Source organism: Vidua macroura, chromosome 12, assembly GCF_024509145.1.
Source record: "Vidua macroura isolate BioBank_ID:100142 chromosome 12, ASM2450914v1, whole genome shotgun sequence".
Taxonomy (NCBI): domain Eukaryota; kingdom Metazoa; phylum Chordata; class Aves; order Passeriformes; family Viduidae; genus Vidua; species Vidua macroura.
The window spans coordinates 7,947,020-7,968,128 of record NC_071582.1 but is presented as its reverse complement, the minus strand read 5'-3'; the positions used below and the strand labels follow the sequence as shown (position 1 = coordinate 7,968,128).

General features: G+C 37.7%; 1 long non-coding RNA gene across 1 annotated transcript in view; it reads right to left on the bottom strand.

The window, feature by feature from the left end:
- Positions 1-20,631, bottom strand: part of LOC128813356 (uncharacterized) — a 49,267-nt gene extending 28,636 nt beyond the window's left edge. Inside the window, exon 1 of the long non-coding RNA XR_008439001.1 lies at positions 20,362-20,631. This is a non-coding gene — a long non-coding RNA (uncharacterized LOC128813356). The remainder of the gene's footprint in view (positions 1-20,361) is intronic.
- Between the last annotated feature and the right edge of the window lie 478 nt (positions 20,632-21,109).

Below are 21,109 nucleotides of genomic sequence, written 5' to 3'. Positions count from 1 at the left end.
CAGTTGTCAATGTGCAGTAGGTCTGACACATCAGGACGCAGTGTATGGACATAAGACTAAATTGAAGTCCCTTGCAGTTATTTTTACAGCATTTGACATTTGCAGGCAAATTTGCACAATGATTTCTTGTCTGGCTGATGGTATGTGACCTTTTCTAATGGAATGCTTGAGGTAGAGGGGCAATACACAATGAAAGACTATTAACAAAAGACTTTGTCATTTGGCAGCATTTGCTTTTTAAAAGTTCTAGTCTATTCTAATTCAATTCAACAATTTAATTTCTGTTCCAGAAAGAGAGCAACATCTTAAATGGTGTAGAACCTGCACCAAAAATCCAAAGTATTGGCAATCTAAAGCTTCTGCAAAAACACACACAAGTCTGTCAACTTTTTAATGACCAGACCACAACTGTGCAAATCAAGAAAAAGAAAATGTAGCAGTTACAAGTACAGAAATAACCAAAAAATATTTTATACTGCTATCATCACAAGTCAGAGTCTCCACACTATAAACTGTGATTCTAAGTCTAACAGGCTGTTACATTTAGTCTCCATGAGAAGCAAAAATGGATTGCTCCAAGTTATAGGTATATTAGGCATTCTAAAATTATTTAATTTCCTAGGAGCATTCCTTTTTACTAAAGGAGGAAATCCATTATTACTGCAGTGACTGCTCTTAGCTCTACTGATTTTAGAAGATTACTAACAGCTGTTTGTAATTGCAAAAGAAAAGGAAACAATCCCCCACTTATTTATATTTTTAGTTAATGAGAATTCTTTTACGCCTGAGGATTTTTCTTGCTTTCAACATCTCCTGCAGTCTTCATCTATTTTACACTTTCCTTGGACTAATCTCATATTTTGGAAATCAAGCCACTTTCTATGTAACTCAAAGACAAACCTTACACAAATCTTTCAGAGTAAAGTGTCAACCTATATAGATTTGTACTGGGTATTAAACTACTACTAAACTAGTAAATCTCCCATAGGTAGATTTGTACTGGGTGCTAAAGCGTTTTTTTTTTCTCTTTATTTACATTATAAAATTGTCTAATTTTGGACAATCCACAGTATAGCCTCTTTTAACCCCCCCCTTTTTTATTAATAATTTGCAGTAACTTTCCAATGCCAGCTCTGCCAAAAGTATCCTGAAATAGTGCAAGACAAGCTTTGTAAATAAGCACACATAGGTAATGAACCTGAGATGTCAAGAAATTTTTCTTCTATGATACCAAAACATCAGCTACTGTATTTTACTATGAATATCTCAAACATTCAGCACTAATGATACCAGAAAACTGAAAATTATAAAATATTCTGAAGATAACATTGTAAACACTTACAGACATTCAGAATATTAGTAAATTGTTTTCTTTCTAGAGCACTACAGTTTCTTAATATAACTTTATTTTTCATTCTGATTCTAGTAATTAAAATCTAGTTTAGCGATGAAGTTCTGTACTGCCAATGTATTAGCATTTTGATAAAGAAATGCTCAAATCTACTAAGGTTTACATAAAAATTAATTATGAGAAAGTTCATGCGACAGGTCACAGAGGGGTAGACAGTGTCACCCTGCTTTTTCTCTTACCAGAATAAAAAAAAGATTTCATCAAGCACTCAACACTAGAATCACAGAACCTCTGGCACATGGTTCAAAAAGTATTAGGGGAAGAAAGCACCCTGTTGTTTAAGTTGATCCATCACCAAGCACTGCTGTAGCTCTTGCAGGTGTCCAGCACAATTTTTGAGGATTGCTATTCCCAGGCTGTAAAACAATTATTTTGCAATCCTGTAATGTTTGGAGAGCTCCTCATTACACTGGATGTTCCTTTAAATAGAGAAAGAAATTCACTTGATCCATATAAAGCCCATGTTATTGGAATCTAGACAAAGTGGAAAGGTATTACATGAAGACAAAGCCATTTAGGTAAGTAAAAAAACAAGGACAATGAATACTTTCACATTGTGACAAATACTGCTGATGTCCAAAACAGACCAGATGGCACTTGACTTTGCAAGGTCTCAGCCAACACGCCTGTCACAAGAGACTGCAAAACCCCCTTAATTTAGCAGCCAAGAGACAGAGGTTTGAACCATCCCTTCTGGGGCTTCAACCTAAAGCTCCAGAAAGACTTTATATTTCAAAGTCAATGTTCAGACGGTAAAGGCATCAGTTCTTACTATTGCTGTCACTGAAACAAATAATTTTGTGAGAGTTACAACATTTTAATGGCAGCAAAATAATTCTGTAGTAACGAAAGCTCTGTACACCAAAACTTACACAGCATTTATGCTCTTTTATAATACTTGAAAAATTCCCTAAAATGAGCTTTGCTTCTAAAAAGTAAATGAAAACTGAACCCCCATAGAAGGATGTGTATATTTATATGAGAAAGGAACTGCCTTCTCTAGTGCTGCTGTATCATAAATGCTCATCACTCGTTATCCTGAAACATTAAAAGCTCCTGTTGGTGACTATTAACACACATGGAAACTGAAGACACACAGTCATACATACGTCATTGCACTATCTCCAAGTGGTAAGAGCATTATAAATTCCAGTGCCTTCCCTTACTGAAGTGCTGTACTTCTGATAAATTTGAAAATATTGCTAATGCACCATGTTTCTCATTAAATTTGCAGTTTATTGATTGAAGAAAACAACTGCAAGCTGTTTTTCTCCCAGAAGCGAGTAGACACTGAAACCCAACATTGGGTAGGTAAACAAAACAATGCCCTAGGCTCTTCTGATGTAACTTAATCTCACTTTGCTAGAGGAAAAAATGACATGCTTTTATTGAAAAAAAAAAGTTAACTGATCTAAGCAGGGTTAACTGTAAGAGGAGCAATGCAGGAAAAATTAATGCAAAAACCTGCAGGGTAGCAAGTTCAGTTAAGCAACTCAGTAGCTAAACAGTAAGTATTCCAAATTATAGAGCATAAACCCTGATTCATCAGTGCCTACAAGATATCTTTGCAGCTTCATTATCATGTTAATTCTGGAAAGCTGCAGGAAGTAAGCTCCCTGAAAATAAAAAGTTATCACCAGAGGCCCATCATATATCTTATCTATCAGTAGAATATATTTAATAACTGGGAAATTATGTGCTCATCTTTTTATATCATTCTATTCAACTATCCTGTGGAACTAATTAATTACAAAATAAGATGAGAAAGAGAACAGCATTTGTAAATTGTCATAATCACCACTGAGAAAGAAAAGCATAGTCTTCTAATGTTACCTGTACTGACAGATGTGATGAAGCCAAACAGCACTGAGAAGTGACAAGGAGGGGGCTGGATTTGCCATTGGAAAGCATGTAGTTTGCATCAAAAATTTGACCTGTTTGCTTGCAATTTTGTTTTGTAGATTTTAATCACTTTGGTTTTTATTGAAACTTCAAGTTAATAAATCTCTAATATATTAATAATCGATCCAAAAATAGAAACAATTCAAATGATTCTATGGGAAAATGGGCCCATCTTGTTTCTGTAAATGGTCTGGACTCCTACTGACACAGGCTTTTTGTTGTGTGTAGGTAAAGCCTTACAAAATAAGGGCCTTGTTACCCTTGTAAATTCATGGCTCAGGCCTGTTACTTTGGCAAAGTAGAAAAGGACTATGGGAAAGTGACTCAGCTGAATTAGAGGTAGAGAAACAAGTTATAAGAAGTAATGTGTCCACCATGGTTTATGGTGGTTGGTTGAATTACACTTGTACTTAAATGGAATGTAACTGATAAAGGCCTAACTGCTTAAAAAGGGCTCTCTCTTGAACCTGCCTGGGGATTCTCTGTCACTCTGCTTCAAAACAGCTTTTCCCTATCCTGTTACCTCAGCACTGAAACCTTCAGTCAGCCGTCCACCCTCTGCTCACTGCCCTCCCTGTCATGTTTGAACTGAAATTTGTGTAAAGACCACCAAACAGAACAAGAGGGCACAGTTTTTATACAAGGTTTTCCTCAATATGGGGACAAAGATAGTGACAACAGAACATCAAAGGCTGATTTGTTTGCAACTTTCCTTCCCCATTAGAACCCACCAGAAAAATAAGCAGTCCCTGCAGCTAGAATCCTTTTTTCACTTCATGAGGAAACAGACTTGAATTTTTACACTGATCATATTAATGGCCAGTAGTCAAGGGATAAGAAAAATCTTCTCTAATAGCATCTGTAATCTACTGAGGCTCTCCAGTCATCTTTGGCAACCTTGTTTTTATTGAAACTTCAAATTAATAGATCTCTAATATATTAATAATCTATCCAAAAATAGAAACAATTCAAATGATTCTATGGCCCACCAGGGCCACAGCAATTTGACTTGGTGCCATCCAGGGCTTTTCCCCTCTGGCAGCTGCTGCTTGTATTGAAGAACTCTTGCCTGTGACCACTACTCTTAATTATTGCCTTTGACGTGTTTTAATTACATAAAGGTCTCATAACATTGCCAATTTCTCTCTGTTCCTTAGGATATTATTTTCCCATTTTCCTCCTGGAAAAACATCTTATCTTTAAAAGCAGGCATGGATATGAGCCAATACCAGGGCTGCGAGTGTGCTAAGAGCCTTAGGAGCACTGCCCAGGTTCACTGGAAGACTCCCCAGACAGCCCTTGCAGAGGGAGCAGGGGGCTCTATTTCAGCTTGAGCCTTTATCCCTGCCTGAGCTCCCACTGTTATCCCTATCTCCAGCTCTGCCATGCCTCTGCCGGGTGGTGAACCCCATTGATCCACACCTGTGGACTCTGTTTCCTTTCTGGACCTTGGCTCAACCTCACCACTGTGGAACAACTCCATAATTCATTTACATTTTCTTCTTTTTAAGGAAGACTGCAAATGCTGCTTGTGGGTATTCTCAGCTCAGTCAGAGAGAAAGAGAAAGGTTTTCTAACCAGGCAAGAGCCTGGGAAACAGTTGGGAAAGAATGTAAATAATTCTCTAATCTATCTTGTTATTCACATTGTTTATAGATATGTCCTGCCACTGTGTATCATTCACTGCACACCAATGGTGTGGGATGTTTTTACTCTAAGACCAATGAAATTAGTCTTCTCAATGTTCTCTATATATAGAGTGGCACATTTGAAATAAAGAGAGAGTTCATTTTCTTAGCCTTCTGATCTGGAGTTCTCTGTTCCCGTCCTGCTCAACAGCGTCAGCTGCTAAAGTGTCTTTCACGATCTTGTAAAAGGACATAATCTCCGTTTCACATTATAAATAAAATAAAATTGAGCCAGGTGAAGATACTTCTCAAGACTCTGTATTGTCTGCCACCATCAAAGCTGATTCAGCACGTCATTCCTGCTAAAAACCAGGGCTATTATAACAGAGTGTGAGAAGCAATTTGGGCAAAGACACAGAAAAAAAGTCCAAAGCCCTACAGCACTGTGTAAGATTAGGAAGGTCATAGATAAAATGCTTCCAAGGTCTAGATATGAAAAATGAGAACCACATGCTTGCTAATATTTGTAAATGCTTTGATGGAAGTCAAAGTTATCTAATTAATCACAGTTCTAAAGAACTGTGAAATGCACAACTTGACTTCATAATAATAACAAGGTGAAGTCATTATTTTATCATTTCTTTGATCATCTGATTTTCTGTTTCATTGGATCATGTTCCCCAAGTATTTATAATAATAGTAAGAATTAATAAGGTCTTTCAACAGAAACTAATTAATTTCACTTTTAAGCCATATAACTGCTACTCAGGTTCCTAATGAGAAAATAATCCTACATTGCAGCCATTATGAAATATTTTCCTTTTTATGCTCACAGTTAATTCAATATGGGCAAAAGATTATTATGCTGAAGCTATTTCTTTTTGGAAGTTTCCATTACACGTAGATAAATACTCCAACATAAAACAGAGTGCCAAAGGAAAGTTGATGATTCACCCTGATGCTGAGTTGATAGACTCTGATGCTGAGTATCTGCCTTCAGAATCAAAAAGGATTTCTTTCCTCTGTGGCACTGAAGATGCTGAATAAGGTACAAACCAGTTTAGAAAGGTGCATCACAGACAGAAAAACAATGTTCACTGAAGGAAGCTCATGCATATTTTTACATTACAATTTATGCTTGCCAGCAAGAAGGGCATACATTATTTCTGAAACACATGAAATAGCCATCTTGTATAATTTCTATTTTCAGAATGTGAAAGATCTTTCTATTTTAGTCACATTCTGCAGAGCCATTAAGTGGCATCCATCATTACTTTCTCCCCGAGGAATTATACACATGAGATAGGAACATTTAAAATTATTTAAACCAAACTTGGAAAGACTCTTAATGGCTTCTCAGTCTTTTAGCCTCCAATAGACCTCCTGCTTGGTTAAAAAAAAAAATCAAAAATAAAAGAAGCCACATTGGCTAAAACAGTCTTGCACATTATTGATTTAGATAACTGGTTTCAAGACAACAATTTTTAAGCCACAGTGGGGAGCAGTAGTAAGGGAAAAGTCTGCCTTGAATCTCTGCTCATGCTTTTACCACAGTTGTAACATTTATCTTGCTGTCTGAGACTAAACTGCACAATTCCAAATCATGTCATAACTATAACAGAACTTTTACCAGCTGTTAAATTTCTGTTACATTAACAGTCATGCACCTTTAGAATTTTCTAATACATTAACAGTTGTGCACCTTTAGAATGGTACTAGGCCAGTCACAAAGATTTTTTAGTTTTACTAAAGAAATATTCGTGACTGACCTAGTACCACTCACATGACTGAAGGACCTTCTCCAAATTCACACTCTTTCTTGTCCTGAGACATGGCCAAGTACTGGACACTGTCTTGTACACAGTTTTCATGTCAACATACATGTTCCAACAATCTTTAAGATGACAATATGAAAATATCATAAATTTGTGATTTTCAAATGTTTTAGCACTTTATAAATTACGTGAATTTGCATTTACTATTAGTATAACATGTGCCTTGCAAGGAACTTCAGACACATGCCAGGATCATGAAGTGCAAGGAATCTGAAAAAACACAGACAAAGTATCTCTGTGCAACTGATTATATGAACCACAAGAAAAGCAAGCAGCAAGAGGACAAACCAGAAAGGCACTGCTCCAAAGTTTTCATACACTGAAAGAACATTGTTGGTGGATCACAGTAAAGCTCATAATTCAAAAACCTCAAAGAAATGAAAAGCTTACTTAATTAAAAAAGGACCATTTTACACACGCCATATAAATACAGTGATGTAGATGAAAGGAGTAACTTTGATCTAATTTTTACACATCACTGAGAAGTAATACCGTATGTTTTAACTACTACCACATCATTCTAAAGAGTAACTAGAACTTCGTTTCAATTCTAAAACGATTCTTTGGACTGAGGGCCTAGAAGATTGATAATCTTCAGCTATCTTGAACGCTGCTTTTGTAAACAGAATCACAGCTCACCCACGGTTTAGGTCTTGTGCCATTTCCTGCTAGAACCTGTTTTATTTCAAAATATTTCTATCACTGTTTGGGACTTCACCTACACTTAAGGAAGGACTCTTCAAGCAGTATGTCAATCTCTGCCAGTGGACAGCTAAAGACTATGAAATGGAGAGGGAAGATCTGATATTGCCCCTCCATCATTTCCACCACTGCAGTTTCTAGAACAAGAATAGAAATAGTACTAAAAAAATCAGGTAATGAAAGAAGAGTTAAGACAAATCTCCCTAGTTTCACTGTAGTACCTCATTCATCTTGTCCACATAGAAATACTGGTTCAAACAGGTCCTCAGCCATTGTCTTCTGCAAACTCGCAGGCTATACCAGATAAAGGACTGTTCTGCCATTTGCTTTCTTCTATTTAAGAACTCATTACTCAAGACAGGTGAATTTGACTCTCTATACAGCAAAATTCTTACACTGAGCAAATAGCTGCTACATTAAATAACAGCTACATTGGATCAGCTGCTTTAATTAGAATTGGTTTGCTTTATTCTAGTTTAGAAACCTGCTCTTGCTGACAAAATTCTGATGTTATTTTCTGTTCAAGGATTAAGCTTGAAGCTAATTACTGGTATAGGCCTGCTCACAAGTCTGAAAAGAATTAAAGAACTGACACCATATTTTTCTTTTGGACTAATATAAAGGAGTAACCTCAATTTGCACCATTAATCTCTACAAATGAAAGGACAGGATTTTTCAGCCTGGAGTAGACTCCTGACAACGGAAACCACCTACAGCATCTTCAGAAATGCTCTCCTCCAGAGAGGAGAGAAGCTTTTGTGCTCTATCTGAACAAACATGGCTTAAAGGCAACATGTGATCCAAGATTTATGTAAATTTTCATTAAATGTAGGACTGAATATTCAATGTAATGTTTTCCAATCACCACCTACTACAGAAGACAGTACAAAGTCACTGAATTTACTCTTCCAGCCCTGGAGATTGAGTGCTTAGTATTCTAGTCTTATACTTCCCAAATGCAAGACTGCTACTCAACTTTGGTATGCAAATCTTAGGAGCCAGGAGACAAAATTTCCCAAATTAACAAAAATGAAGTGACGATGTTTCCTATTTACACACTTCAGGAAAAAAAATAAAATTCAAATGTGTGTTTCTGTAATTGCTAAAGCAACAAAGTTTATTTTCCAACTTCAGTTTGCTTGCAAAGCTGACTACTGCTTCCTTATATACCTTCAGAGATGTCCCTTCAAATTGTAAGGTCTGGCTGTGTTTTATCATTTAAAAGAAAAACACTCTAATGTGAAGCAACTCTCAGATTGGTTCCTTTCAGATAGGTTAAGCCCTGTAGCACGCAGATTAACACATGGTTGTTTTTTGAAGATTGACCTATATTGATGTGACCAAAAAAATAGCTCATCCTTTGACACCCAAGATCTCCACTCTTAGGACTCCATTGTCATTTCTTAGGCTTGAATTATGAGGACTCCTGCAACAGACATCCAGGCAAAAGGGAGAAAGAAAACCCCACTAAACTGGCTGACAAAGATGTGCACTAGACAGGAAACAAGAAGTTCAGCTGCAGTCAGGCTGTGTTATCAGACTGCAGCCGGAGGTGTGCAGCTAACCAGAGCAGAAGGGCTCTGCTCTAACAGGTGTCTGCAATAAAGGTGAAGAGCCCCTGTGCAGCACAGTAAAAACCAGCCCAGCCTTGCCTGCCCTGTCCTCCTCACAAGACTCACTGTGGCCTCTCACTAAACCCTGCACGGAGCATCCATCCATGCCTGGTACAAATACTGGGGAAGTTTAGGCCAGGATTTCTGCAAATTGAGAATTTTAAACAGTACAAATGTATAAAATCTTAAATGGTTAGTTTAATGCCATATACATTAAGTATGAGATTTAAAGTTTATCATGCTTTAGCATTTAGATTATTTAGTTTTCCTTTCAGCATAGTCATTGTTCATACAGGACATCTGCTGCTTTCCCTTAATTTCTGATGGAGAGACTATAACAACATTTATTTTGATACTGGATTTTTTGTATGTCACAAGGACTTTAAGGTAAATGAGTTTGTCACTATAAATGCATTTTTCAACTTCTCAAGCTTTTGTTTATTTTCTTAAATCGTAACAGATTTTCTTCAAACAGGATTTCATGGCAAAATATGAGGAAATAAAGTATAGCAAATAAGATAGAACTGAACAAACACAATCCTGTAATCTATAATGCATTAAAAATACAATACATGCCAAGATAAATAGATTTAATCTCTGCACATTGCAGACAATCTGACTGAACACAAAAAATGGGAAAATTATCAAAGGAATCTACAGAATTCCAGGTTGTTTAGATCCCTGCAATATGGGCTAATACCTTCCCCAAGATCTATATGGCACCTAACTCTTTATTTTACTCACAGAAATTCAGATTATTGGATGAACACACATCATCCTCCAGAGAAGTGAAACCCACCTGGAATGTATGGTAGGACAAGGTGGCATCTGGTACCATCAGCAAACTTCACCTTTTCTCAACTATTAAAAGCAATTGAAGATTATCATTGGCACACCATCTTTAGAGACCCTCCTCTCCTTTCCCCTGCCACACACAGCTTACAGCCATGAGGCAGTTTCCCAAACTATCTATTCTCAGCAGTTCTAAACACAAACGTGCTCTGCATCTCAGATTACGTTAAGTGCCTGAATATGAGTATAGCAGCTTTCATCAACTGTTACAGCTTCATTACACAGCTAAGATTAAATGATTTCAAACTGTAAAATTTCCCAAGCAGTGCTTGCAATTTGCTTTGAACTGAAGTAAAGTGTGTATGTGCTGTTGGAATCTGCTGTCAAACCAGTCTGTATCAAATTTTGGTTTCTTTTAGTATTTCTAATGTAGCTGTCTTCTAACCCAATCAAAATAAAAGTAATATATTTCCCACCACATTATTTTTCAGACACAGGGCACAGTATGTTTCTCTCCTTAAAAATCTTCCTACTGGATGTGGAATTAGCTGTGCAAAGGCTGGGGAAGTGCAAGGATCTTATCTAATCACACCTTCATATTTAATTATTTCAGACAACACAGAGAAGCACAGTACAGGGGTAAAGCACAAAACCAGCCACAGCTTATATGTACATGCAGGCTGAGCATCAGCAGGACTAATGCAGAGTAGAAATCACCTCCCTAGACTGCAGTAACAATTCAATCTTCAAGTTACTAAGAGAAAACACACAAAGGCTGCAAACACCAGGAACTCTATTAGATCTGATACACTGTAAGATAATTGTACCAAGTAATGTCGTCATCCAGAACAGGTGCACCAAACTATTCAATTCAGCATCATTGCCCCTAAAAATTTACTTCCTTCAATTTCCTTTCTAAAGACAGGAACATGAACAGTAACTACTGTATTCCCAACTGAAGATGAGTAAGATTCAATTTAAATCACATTATAATACAATAATCAGCTGAAAGAGATTATGGATTCTTTTATAGTACAGTATCTATCAATCATTCAGCACTTTCAATACTACTACAACAGAAAGTAAAACTGACTTATGATTCTACATGCAAGTAACTCCCAAAGTACTGTCAGTAGGAAGCCTCAAAAAGGTTTGAATCTTTTTTTTAATGATTCTGCTCAATGCATTCTGAACAGGATGTTTCATCTTCCACATTTAAAACTAGTCAAAAGTAAAAGACAAAGCCCAAAAGGACACTATTAATTTCAATTCCATCTCCGAAAAAAGATTGTTTGCTTTGCCCTCCAAAAGCTTTCCAACATGACCTCTGAAGGGCTCTTGCTGTGGAAGCAATGACAATGGTAATCAAATTCAGACAAAGTCAAGTGCAACAGTTGAAGAGATACTGGCACTCATTTCTGACAGAAGACCCATTTTATTATAATCTAGGCTAAGGTTCAAGAAATAAAGGCCACATTCTTACATGCACTCCTGTGAATGACACATTTAATGATACCAGAAGAGACCTAAAATTCTGCTTAAAAAAAGCTAAAAAAAACCCACCCTAATTCCAATTCTTTCTAGAGAGAAATTTACATATAACTTGATATCATCTGAAAAAATGCACAGGATTTCTAATATGTTCCCATTAAAAATAAGGGGGTAGGAGGAAATGAAAAAAGCTACAAAATTTTAAGACTTTTTTTTTTGTCATCTACCCAGGAATGGCACTTGGAATTGACTAAATTCTCAGTAGGGATTTGCCTGTCAGGCAAGGCCACTGACTCATCTACAAAAGAATAAAAATTATTCATCTGAAAAAGAATGAAAAATACAGGAACCTATAAAAATAAACTTTCCAAAGAATGGGATCCATTTTTACAAAAATACATACCTTTTTATTTTTAAACTAATAAAAGAAAACAAACATTCAGTCAAAAAAACAGGTCAATTAAGAACTCTCCAAAGAGTGACCTCAAAGCCTGCAGCAGACAGCTGCACAGCACAGCTCTGTCACCAACAAACTGATTATGGCTTCTCCATAATCAAATAAGATCAAGTCTTTTGAACCGGAAGTCATAACAAACTCCTAAATTTTGGCCAAGTGTAGAAGGAAAAACAAGTCATATTTAAAATATCTGGCTTCTGTTAAAATATAGTCACGCTGCTGATTAAATAAAAAGGGTACAACACAATGCAGGTGGTAATTCTTTCTGCAAAATGTTTTGTTTACCCTAAAAAAGTTATGATTCAATCTCTTTGGCAGATACTAACAGGATGTTGTTCCTTCAGTAATGACAGTTAGAGCTGTGATCACACAGATAAAACTGACAGTAATCAGAATACATTTATACTTGAAAAAGTGAGAAACTAGTCTTCAAAACTAACATAAACCCACACGAAATCTTCCTTTTGTAATAAGTTCTTGGATTCACTGATCAGTCAGTACACACATTTTATACTTACTCACTCTTCCCCACCATTTTCTGGGCCACTTCACCAGCTGCCTGCAGGGGATCAGAGCCTTTGCAATAGCTGCTGTAGGAACGGTAAAAAGGATTCTTGTGGCTGCTTCTGAGTGCTGAGGAGAAACGCTGTGACGAGCAGCTCTCCCCCAGCATCTGTACTGCACCAGGCTCTAGAGCAATGAACACCCTGTAACCTTTCACAAATGGAAGCTCATGTCCTGACCCACTCACAAACCACTCGCTTGACTCTGCAAGTCACCTCCACTCACCCCACATACAGCCACGTAAAGTGCAAAATTGTATCACTGCTAAGGACTTTCTTGTGGATATAAAAGACATTTTCTTTATGCAGCAGTTTGGATTTTGTTATATGTGCACTGCACTGGTGCTTCTGCCTAGCTGAACACAAAAGATACTCCTATATACATGTGAAATTAATTCATTTAATACTACTCCACAATTCCCACTGCAAGAAAAAAAACAGAAGAAAAAGATGGCATACACAGTACTCAGCTTGAACATAATGCTTTTCAACTTTGCTATCTGGAGAAATTGCCACAAAGCTCACTAATCCCACAGCCATCCTGTTACCCTGCTTTCACGGTGCTCCAGCATAATCAGATAATTAGATTTCCTAGCACAGACATTACAAAGTTGATTGATGCTTTTCCCTGACTCCTCTCAACAATTCCCCTTGTGCTGCTGGCAAGTTTGAGCAGAATCTGGACATAGATAAGGAACTGCATTTCAGATCCTCTCAAACAAAATAAGATAGCTGTGGAAGGTTTTTTTTTTTTTTAATTTTTGCTCTTACTAGAAAAATAAAATATTAACTCTTAAGAGTTAGTGGTCAGCTCATGGATCATTGCTTCATATGCAACACTAGGATTTCCCAATCCATGTGGATGACTGAAAACTCAATGCAGCTCAAAATAATCTCACATTTTAGTATCCAGTTTCTGGGACTCTTCAGCCTTTAAAAGTGTAAAGTATTAGCTGAAGTAATCAGAAGTCTGAATGGTTAACATACACATAAAAGCTAAAGGACAAGGCATAAAGGGAGCAAAGAACCTTCTCATTCTTCCTCCTCCCAGACAGACAACAGCACACTCCCATTTTCTTTTGTCCTTCTCTCACAATACACTTTCCTTTCCCCTTGTTCTTTTCTCACAGTACTAAATGGGAGCCATAGTCATTACTGTGACATTTAGCTACTGAAGCAAGCCCATGTCAGATGCTTTTCAGTGTTGTAAAATAGTTGTGCTTTTAGCCTCAGTTATATCTTCTCTTGAAGCAAGGCACCTGAATATGATTGTTTTGCTGGCAACTTTCTGCCCTAGTTCTACCCAGCTAAAACTCCAGTGGAATGTTTATGTTTAAATGGCTGTAGATTGAGGCAAGAAAACACACAGAACTGATTTACAGTTAAAAATTCAGAAGAAATCATGACTACCAATTTCAGCTGAGTTCAATTGGGTTAGGATGCAATGTAACCAGGGGGTTCCAGAATGGAACCTGAGTCCTATCCAGCAGCTGGCATTCAACACTTAGTTAATGAAGCATAATTGCAACTATCAATCTATAAGTTGTTTAACTGCAATTGTCATTTCTTTCTGCTTTCCATGGCACATAAGGGATTAGATTTTATTACAAATGCTAAACCACTTGCATCAAATTTGCAAGCCTTTACTGGCAAGGCACACAATGAACAATAGGTATTTTACTAATTTTAAATCCTAAAGGTACTACTTTGGCTTTTTTTTTCTCAAGTTAAGATCACAGTGTCAAGGTTTATTATAATTATTGTACTCCATTTACAAAGGAAGACCACAACCATACACTTTTGACTCTCTAGACAGTAACACAGCTGCAAATTATAGCAGTTTGTAAACTCATCACCAGTAGGTAGCATGTTGGAATGAATAAGTAATTAGTTTGAGATAGTACTTTAGGAATATCATTGTGAGTTCATTCTGATACTTGCCAGCAACTGCAGCTGCTTTTTAAAATCTAATGAAAACATCAGGAAAAAAAATCTTTTAAAAAATCTTTTTTTTTTAAAAATAAAAATTTCTGGACTAGGACTTCCCCAGAACAACCTAGAGAAAAAAACATGTTAATTCATTAAAACACTGGCACACATCCATCTGCTGTACCTGACAAATCATGAATTGCATTACCAAACTGTATAGTTGCCTCAAATGATGTCAGAATATGCACTGTAAACAAAAAGAAGGAAATAACTTTTTTTCCTGGACAACCTTCAGGGCTCACTACTTTCTCTTGATGTTTTACCACAGCCACCTGCAATGGAAACAGATCTTGCACTAACAAGCTCCAAGCTCCCTCAAGAGTAGTCTCAGCAAAGTTCTCCATGAAATTATGAAAATGCTATGCATCCCAAAGCATGAACTTGTAACTCTAATTTTAAGATGTCTTTGTAGAAGATTTCTGAATTTAGTAGTATGATCACAATATTAAGAGATTGTGCAATATTGCAGTACCACAGTTAAGAAATAACCAGAAATTACCTATGAGAAGAAGGAAACATTGAAACTTACACTAATATTCCCCAGAAGCGCAAAGATGCTGAAGCAACACAGACACACATTTGCCAGGATCAAGTTCTTGATGAAACTTGATTCTGGATAAACTGGCTGTATCTTAGCATCCCTTATTTATAAATATAGATTTCAGCTACTTAATACTTGAAAATTGTCACAGCACAGCTATTCTGTTAAACATGATCCTTTAAACAGAGCTTTTTTCAGTTCTGATTTATGACCATTAACTATATTTCACTTTCAAAATCATCTGATAGACAAATGAACATTTTCTCAATACAGTTTCTTCAGACAGTAAGTGCCAAAACTTGCATTGGGAAATCTGCAAATAAATCTGTATCTCTTTTGTTATGAAAGTTTTGTTGAGCCACAGTCCTTTGTACTCTAAGGCAAAGAAGACACTGTTCAGAAAAGAGCTGCATGGCAATGCAATACCCTTGGTATAAATGTTACAGAGATATCAGCCACAGCCTGGTTTTAATATGTTGTCACGACAGTGGAAAAGAGCAAGCAACACTAAGAGGCAATGCTTTTCCAGAGATGCTGCTAAAATAATCTGACAGTTTAAAAGTTCAAACAAAAGCCAACAAAAATCTAATACAGCTCTCCAAGGGCTATTTAAGTGCATGCTGGCTACGGAACCATCTCTACTTCAGAACTGAGAAAATGTTTGGCAAGGAATCCAGAGAAAAGGACAGAAACCTCTGCAGTTGGAAATTACACTATTTATAGAATTTGTTCTTTGGAGCATTTGCTGTGTGGAAAGACACTTGTATGCAAAGACCCAACCCTCAAGTCTTCAGCAGCTTTCCCTGGGGTCTGTGTGTGCAGGGCTTATGGCAGGAGTTTTTTTTTGTACAGTCTGGAAACCAAGTTAAGCTCTCACAAAGCAGTGTATAACACAGCAAGTTCTCGTCATTGAACTGCTTCAAAAAGTATTTTTTCATTTAGTTGTCAAACAACATTCTCACCACTTGTAACACAATGGCTGGGAGGTTGGTTGTGTGACAGAACAGGAAAACATTGTTATAAATACCTCACAGAAAGGAAAGTAAATTAAGGGTTTTTTTCTGGGTTTCTTTTGGGGGGAGGGTGGCCACATTGCAGTGTTACAAATCTGATTCAGATAAATAAACTTATTACCCACTCTGGTAGAACATTCTATACTTCAGATTTGTATGAGGAAGAAAAGTGTTATATTCTCATTATTACCATGTTAGGAGGAAACAGAAATCAACTGCCTGACCCATAACGCTGATTAGAACGTTCCTCTAATGAAAAAGCTCTGGATTCCTGACAGAGAGGGTACTGGGAGACAGTACTCCCACAGCCAGTGCTATTACAAGGCTCTTCCACTCTTTCAATAGAACTCCTTGACATGTTTCTTTGGTATGAAATGGGCAAGGCACTGTTGAAAGATTTTCTGTTTCCAACTCCCAAAATTTTGGAAAGCATAGTGCAATGTTTTAAAAATGAAAGGCACTGTACAAGGAAAACTCAAGCTACTTCTCAAGCATAGCTAAATGTTGACTTATGTTGAAAAATAAAACAAGATGATGTTAGTTACAAAAAAAACAAAAAAAAAAAACCCAAAAAACCAAAAACAAAAAAAAACCAAACAAAAAAACAAACAAACAAAAAAAACAACAAAAAAAAACCCAAAAAACCCACAGCAAAACAACCCAAAATAGTGTTCACATTGATATTACCTGAAATTGTCATTTGACTGTCTCTGAAGTGAGGCACTTTCTATCTCAACTGCAGCTAATATTTTCTAACTGAAAAGCCAAAAAATATATGCTAATAGAAATACAAAATAGAAAGTTGCAGAGGAAACATAATTCCTACCGGGAAACACAATTTCCATTCCTTCTCCTGTGTAATAACCTTAATTCCAGTTGTGGAAAGGATTGCTTTTCTTAATGGTATTAACTTAAATGGAAATGAAAGGATCACATTTTATTTCAGAATTCTCTTAGCTTTGCTTGAAGTGCTTCAAAGAAACTTGCTGCCTCAGACTAAAACCATCTACATCAAGTACAAGGGAAGTGACCTTCTCATACAGGTGCTCTGCATGAGCACAGATTGAAACTGAAAGGACCTACACCTTAGATTGAAATGCCTAGCCAGCTTCTCAGCTGCTGGTGATAACTGCAGGGAAAAAAACGGTTGCACCCAGAGAGTAGGCAGAGCTTGAGATGTATTCAGTTCAAAGCACATTCAAATATTAATGTGCAGATTCATATTGTGCAGCACACTGAGCCACAAAAGGTGGGTATGTAACAGAAATACAGGTGTTTAAATAAAAGGTCCCATGATACTAAATTTATCTAGATGAAGATACTGACAATACTTACTGAGATTCTTCAAGTCACTTTCACATGAGTGACAGATTTTAGTTTCTACTAAATATTAAGCTTAAACTGAAAAGTAAAACTGTTCTATTTTGGTAAAAAGTGACTTGGCATCTCCTGCAGAATACTATGAGGCTGTAGAGCCAGACTGAAAGAAGCAAACTAGCTGATAACTACTTTCAAATATATTATTGCAATCTTTCTCTGAATGATAAAAAGGAGGATGAAAGTGCTGTCATGTGCAGCTACGCTGGCATTATTATCAATAAATCCAAGAAGCATCATACTGGATTATACAATGTCTTTCCATCACAGCACAGAAAAGATGCTAAATGTGCTGACATTGTTTTAGTGTGGAGAAACTACAACTTTACAGCTGGAAGCAGGGCATAGGAAGGCAGTCATTCCCTCTGCACTTCTAAAAGAAAAATTACCAGTTTTCAGCAGCAGAAAAGGAATGGCAGAAGTGGCAACTGAGCTTTATAGCACTCTTCGTCTGATCAGTCATTGATCATGTGGACAGTCAAGTGATTCAACCTTTTTGCTAAAAACATTCATCATCACAGTGGAAAAATGACAAATCGGGATCCAACGGGACTATGAGAAAATGTTCTGATATTGCAAAAATCTTACAATACAAGAGAAATCTGTATCTTTGCATAAACACCACAGAAATTCCCTCCCAAAGAATGGGTGGCATATCCTAGCAGTTTGTGAAGGACTGTTATTTAAGTGAAACAGCTTTGAATTACATTTATCTTGCTGTTTAAGATCTAGGGACTGAAAAAAGCCTGCAAAAGATAGAAAATGCATGCAAGGAATTAGGAATCTGGTGTGCAAGCAAGATTCTAGAACAAATTAGTGGGGAAGAGTAGTTTAAAGCAATACAGACTTTGGGTGAAAAACTGAGTACACCCAAAGGAAATTTCAGCATGTCGTTTCCCAGGCCAGACATCCAAGTTCAACTCCAGCATGACAAGAGCTTGTTCCTAGCAAGGAACAGAGTTCTCTAGAAGGGATAGAGCCAGAGGATTGACCTTTCATAACTAGAATACACTTCCTACACATACATATTTTAAAATACATATTCATGAAAAAATCCCCCCCCCCCAAAAAAAAACCCAAAACAGAACAAAACTGAAAAAAACCCATATCCCTGATGTGGAATATGAGTCTAGCTAAATGACAATGAAACTCCTGTCCTTTAGAAAGGAACAAGTTCTCCATTCAGAGCTCATTAAAATCAGAAAAAATTGGATGCTCTTAGCAAGGGGAGGTTGTATGTAAATTTTATCTACTTCCCCATTCCTGCCAGGTCCCCAGTCAAAACAAGTCTTTTCTGAGAGCATCCCCTCACTCTGAATATGCCTATTCCCCAAAATTAAGCAAAGCTTATTCCATGCATGTGTTCACTGTTGCAAAGTCTGGGCAACACAGACAACAGCAGCAACCTCTTCTTAATGAGGGCTGACTCTTGCTCATATGCCTTAATATAAAACAAAAATAATAGAAAATGAAGAGAGTTCCCGATCCCAACAGGTTAATATACCACTGCTATCTACTGCTATTTCAGTCATTTGACTTAAGATTCAGGAGCTGGAATCAGAGATACTAAGACTGAAGTAGTTATAATCCACACAATTGCACAGGATCATTCACTGACTGGAGTGATTTTTTTTCTTTTTTAATATAAATACAAAGAAAACCAAATTTGAATGCTGAGAAACATACTGTTTGCATTGAAAGCACACAATGTGATTTTCTTCTGGTATGCTTCTTTGATTCATTTGTGTGCATGTGTCCTAATAATTCCATTTCAGTACAGATGCATTACATTAATTTCATATTATGTACACTTTAAATATGTACCTTCCTATGCCTTACTCAAAATTATACAATGAATAAGTAGGAATGAAGTATGAAAGTTATTTTAATATTAGAGCAAATTTACTTTTGGTTCCTGATCTACCCTATTGGATTTTTCCTCCTTTGAAAGATGAAGTCTTTCTTCTTCAAATATTCACTTTTTCTTCAAAATACCCCAAGCAAAAATGCGTAACTGAGAATAAACAAAATAAAACAGCCCAGAGTAACAAAGGAAATACAATAAAATTATCTGCTGTGCTCAAAGCTGTGCCAGACATTTATATGCATTCATTTCCTTTCGTCCACTCAATAGTTGCTTCAATTCAATATTAAAATCTCTGCTTTGGATCCCAAGATTGGACCTAAAATCTTCTCAGATATTTCAACGGTAGAAGTCACCTGGCTGAAGACAACATATTGACAACACAACATTCCAGCATTAGGAGTCTTCATAGTTCAGAGAAAGAGACTATGGAGCACTTCTCTTCAACTTTCTGAAGACCTGATGCGAAGGAATGAAGACAATGGAGCCAGGCGCCTCTCAGGGGTGTGCAGTGACATGACTGCAAAGAGGCAAAGGGCACAAACTGAACAACAAACAGGAAATTCCATCCTTTGGATGACAGTGAAAACGTGACTGGACACAGATCTGGGCAATTTGCTGTAGCTGACACTGCTATGAGTAAAGAGGTTGAAGTGGATGGTCTCTCTGGATGCCTTCCAACCTCGCAATCTGTCAGGAGCTTCACACTTTTCTGTGGAAAGCTGTTATACTACATTCACTCTGTTTATATACCTCAAAAAATCCCTACCAAAGCCAACCAGATTGAAGGCAGCAGCTAACTCTTAATCAACGATCAGGCCAGCCTAGCTACATCAGAAAACAGGACAGGACACCAGGATTGCCTTTTCTATATTTGTTCCTCACTGGAACTTGCATCAGTGGAGAACCAAAATCAAGTTTTTGGGTTCATTTTAAGAGCAATTACTTGAATTTTACCTTATCAATAAAATCTCTGTAATAGTTTCCATTTCCTTTTAAGACTGGCTAGCAATAACTATGTAAAACGGTTTGTGTAAGGGTATTCTGGACGAACAAATTAAAGCTTAACATGGAAATAGGGTATGGAGGCATTAAAGACAAGCATTTGCACTCAATAACTACAGCTGCTCAGCGCAGGGTTGCACACAACTCTTGTAACTTTGCCTACAGCCTCTGTATTTACCTTAGAGGTCCACTCTTTGCAGGTATCCCAGAAAGCAGGGAATGAAACCAGCATCATCTGGTGATGTGGAATCCTCAGCATCCTCAGGCTTGAGGGCTCGGACAAATCACCATGGAGAAGTACTGCAGCTGCTACAGGGCTCCTAATTTTACACTTAAGTTTTATTTTAAACGTAAAGAGCAGCTGGGGGAAGAGCAAGACATTTATTATTGTATAATTTTATCATTTTAGAGCTTAATACCTCAAATTCTACTTTAAAAACAAAAAGAAACAAACAAAAAACCCAAGCAACTCCCCCTCTTACCTCCCACCCCCCGGCTATTTAACACTTAAAACCTCTGTGTCCCCAGAGAGGGACACAGGCGCTGGCTCCCCACACGCCGTGCCCCTGATGCGGCCCGGGTGCCTGATGCGGCCGCGGTGCCCCTGATGCTGGTTCCCCACACGCAGCGCCCCGGAATGCGGCCCGGGCCAGCCCTGCGTTCACTGATCTGCTCCCGAACGAAGGGACATCGTGAGGATACAGCGAGGACACCGCGGGGACACCGTGAGACACAGCGAGGCCACCCCGCTGCCGGCCCGGCCCGCCTCAGGCGCGCTCAGTCCCGTCCCCTCAGGGCCCGGCGGGCGGGAAGGCGCCCCCTCGCGGCGGCCGTGCGCACCCTGCCGGCCCCCGGCCGCTCCTCGAGAACGACGCAGGCGCTGGAAGCTGCAAAGATCAAAGGAGGAATTCTTACGAAACTCAAGC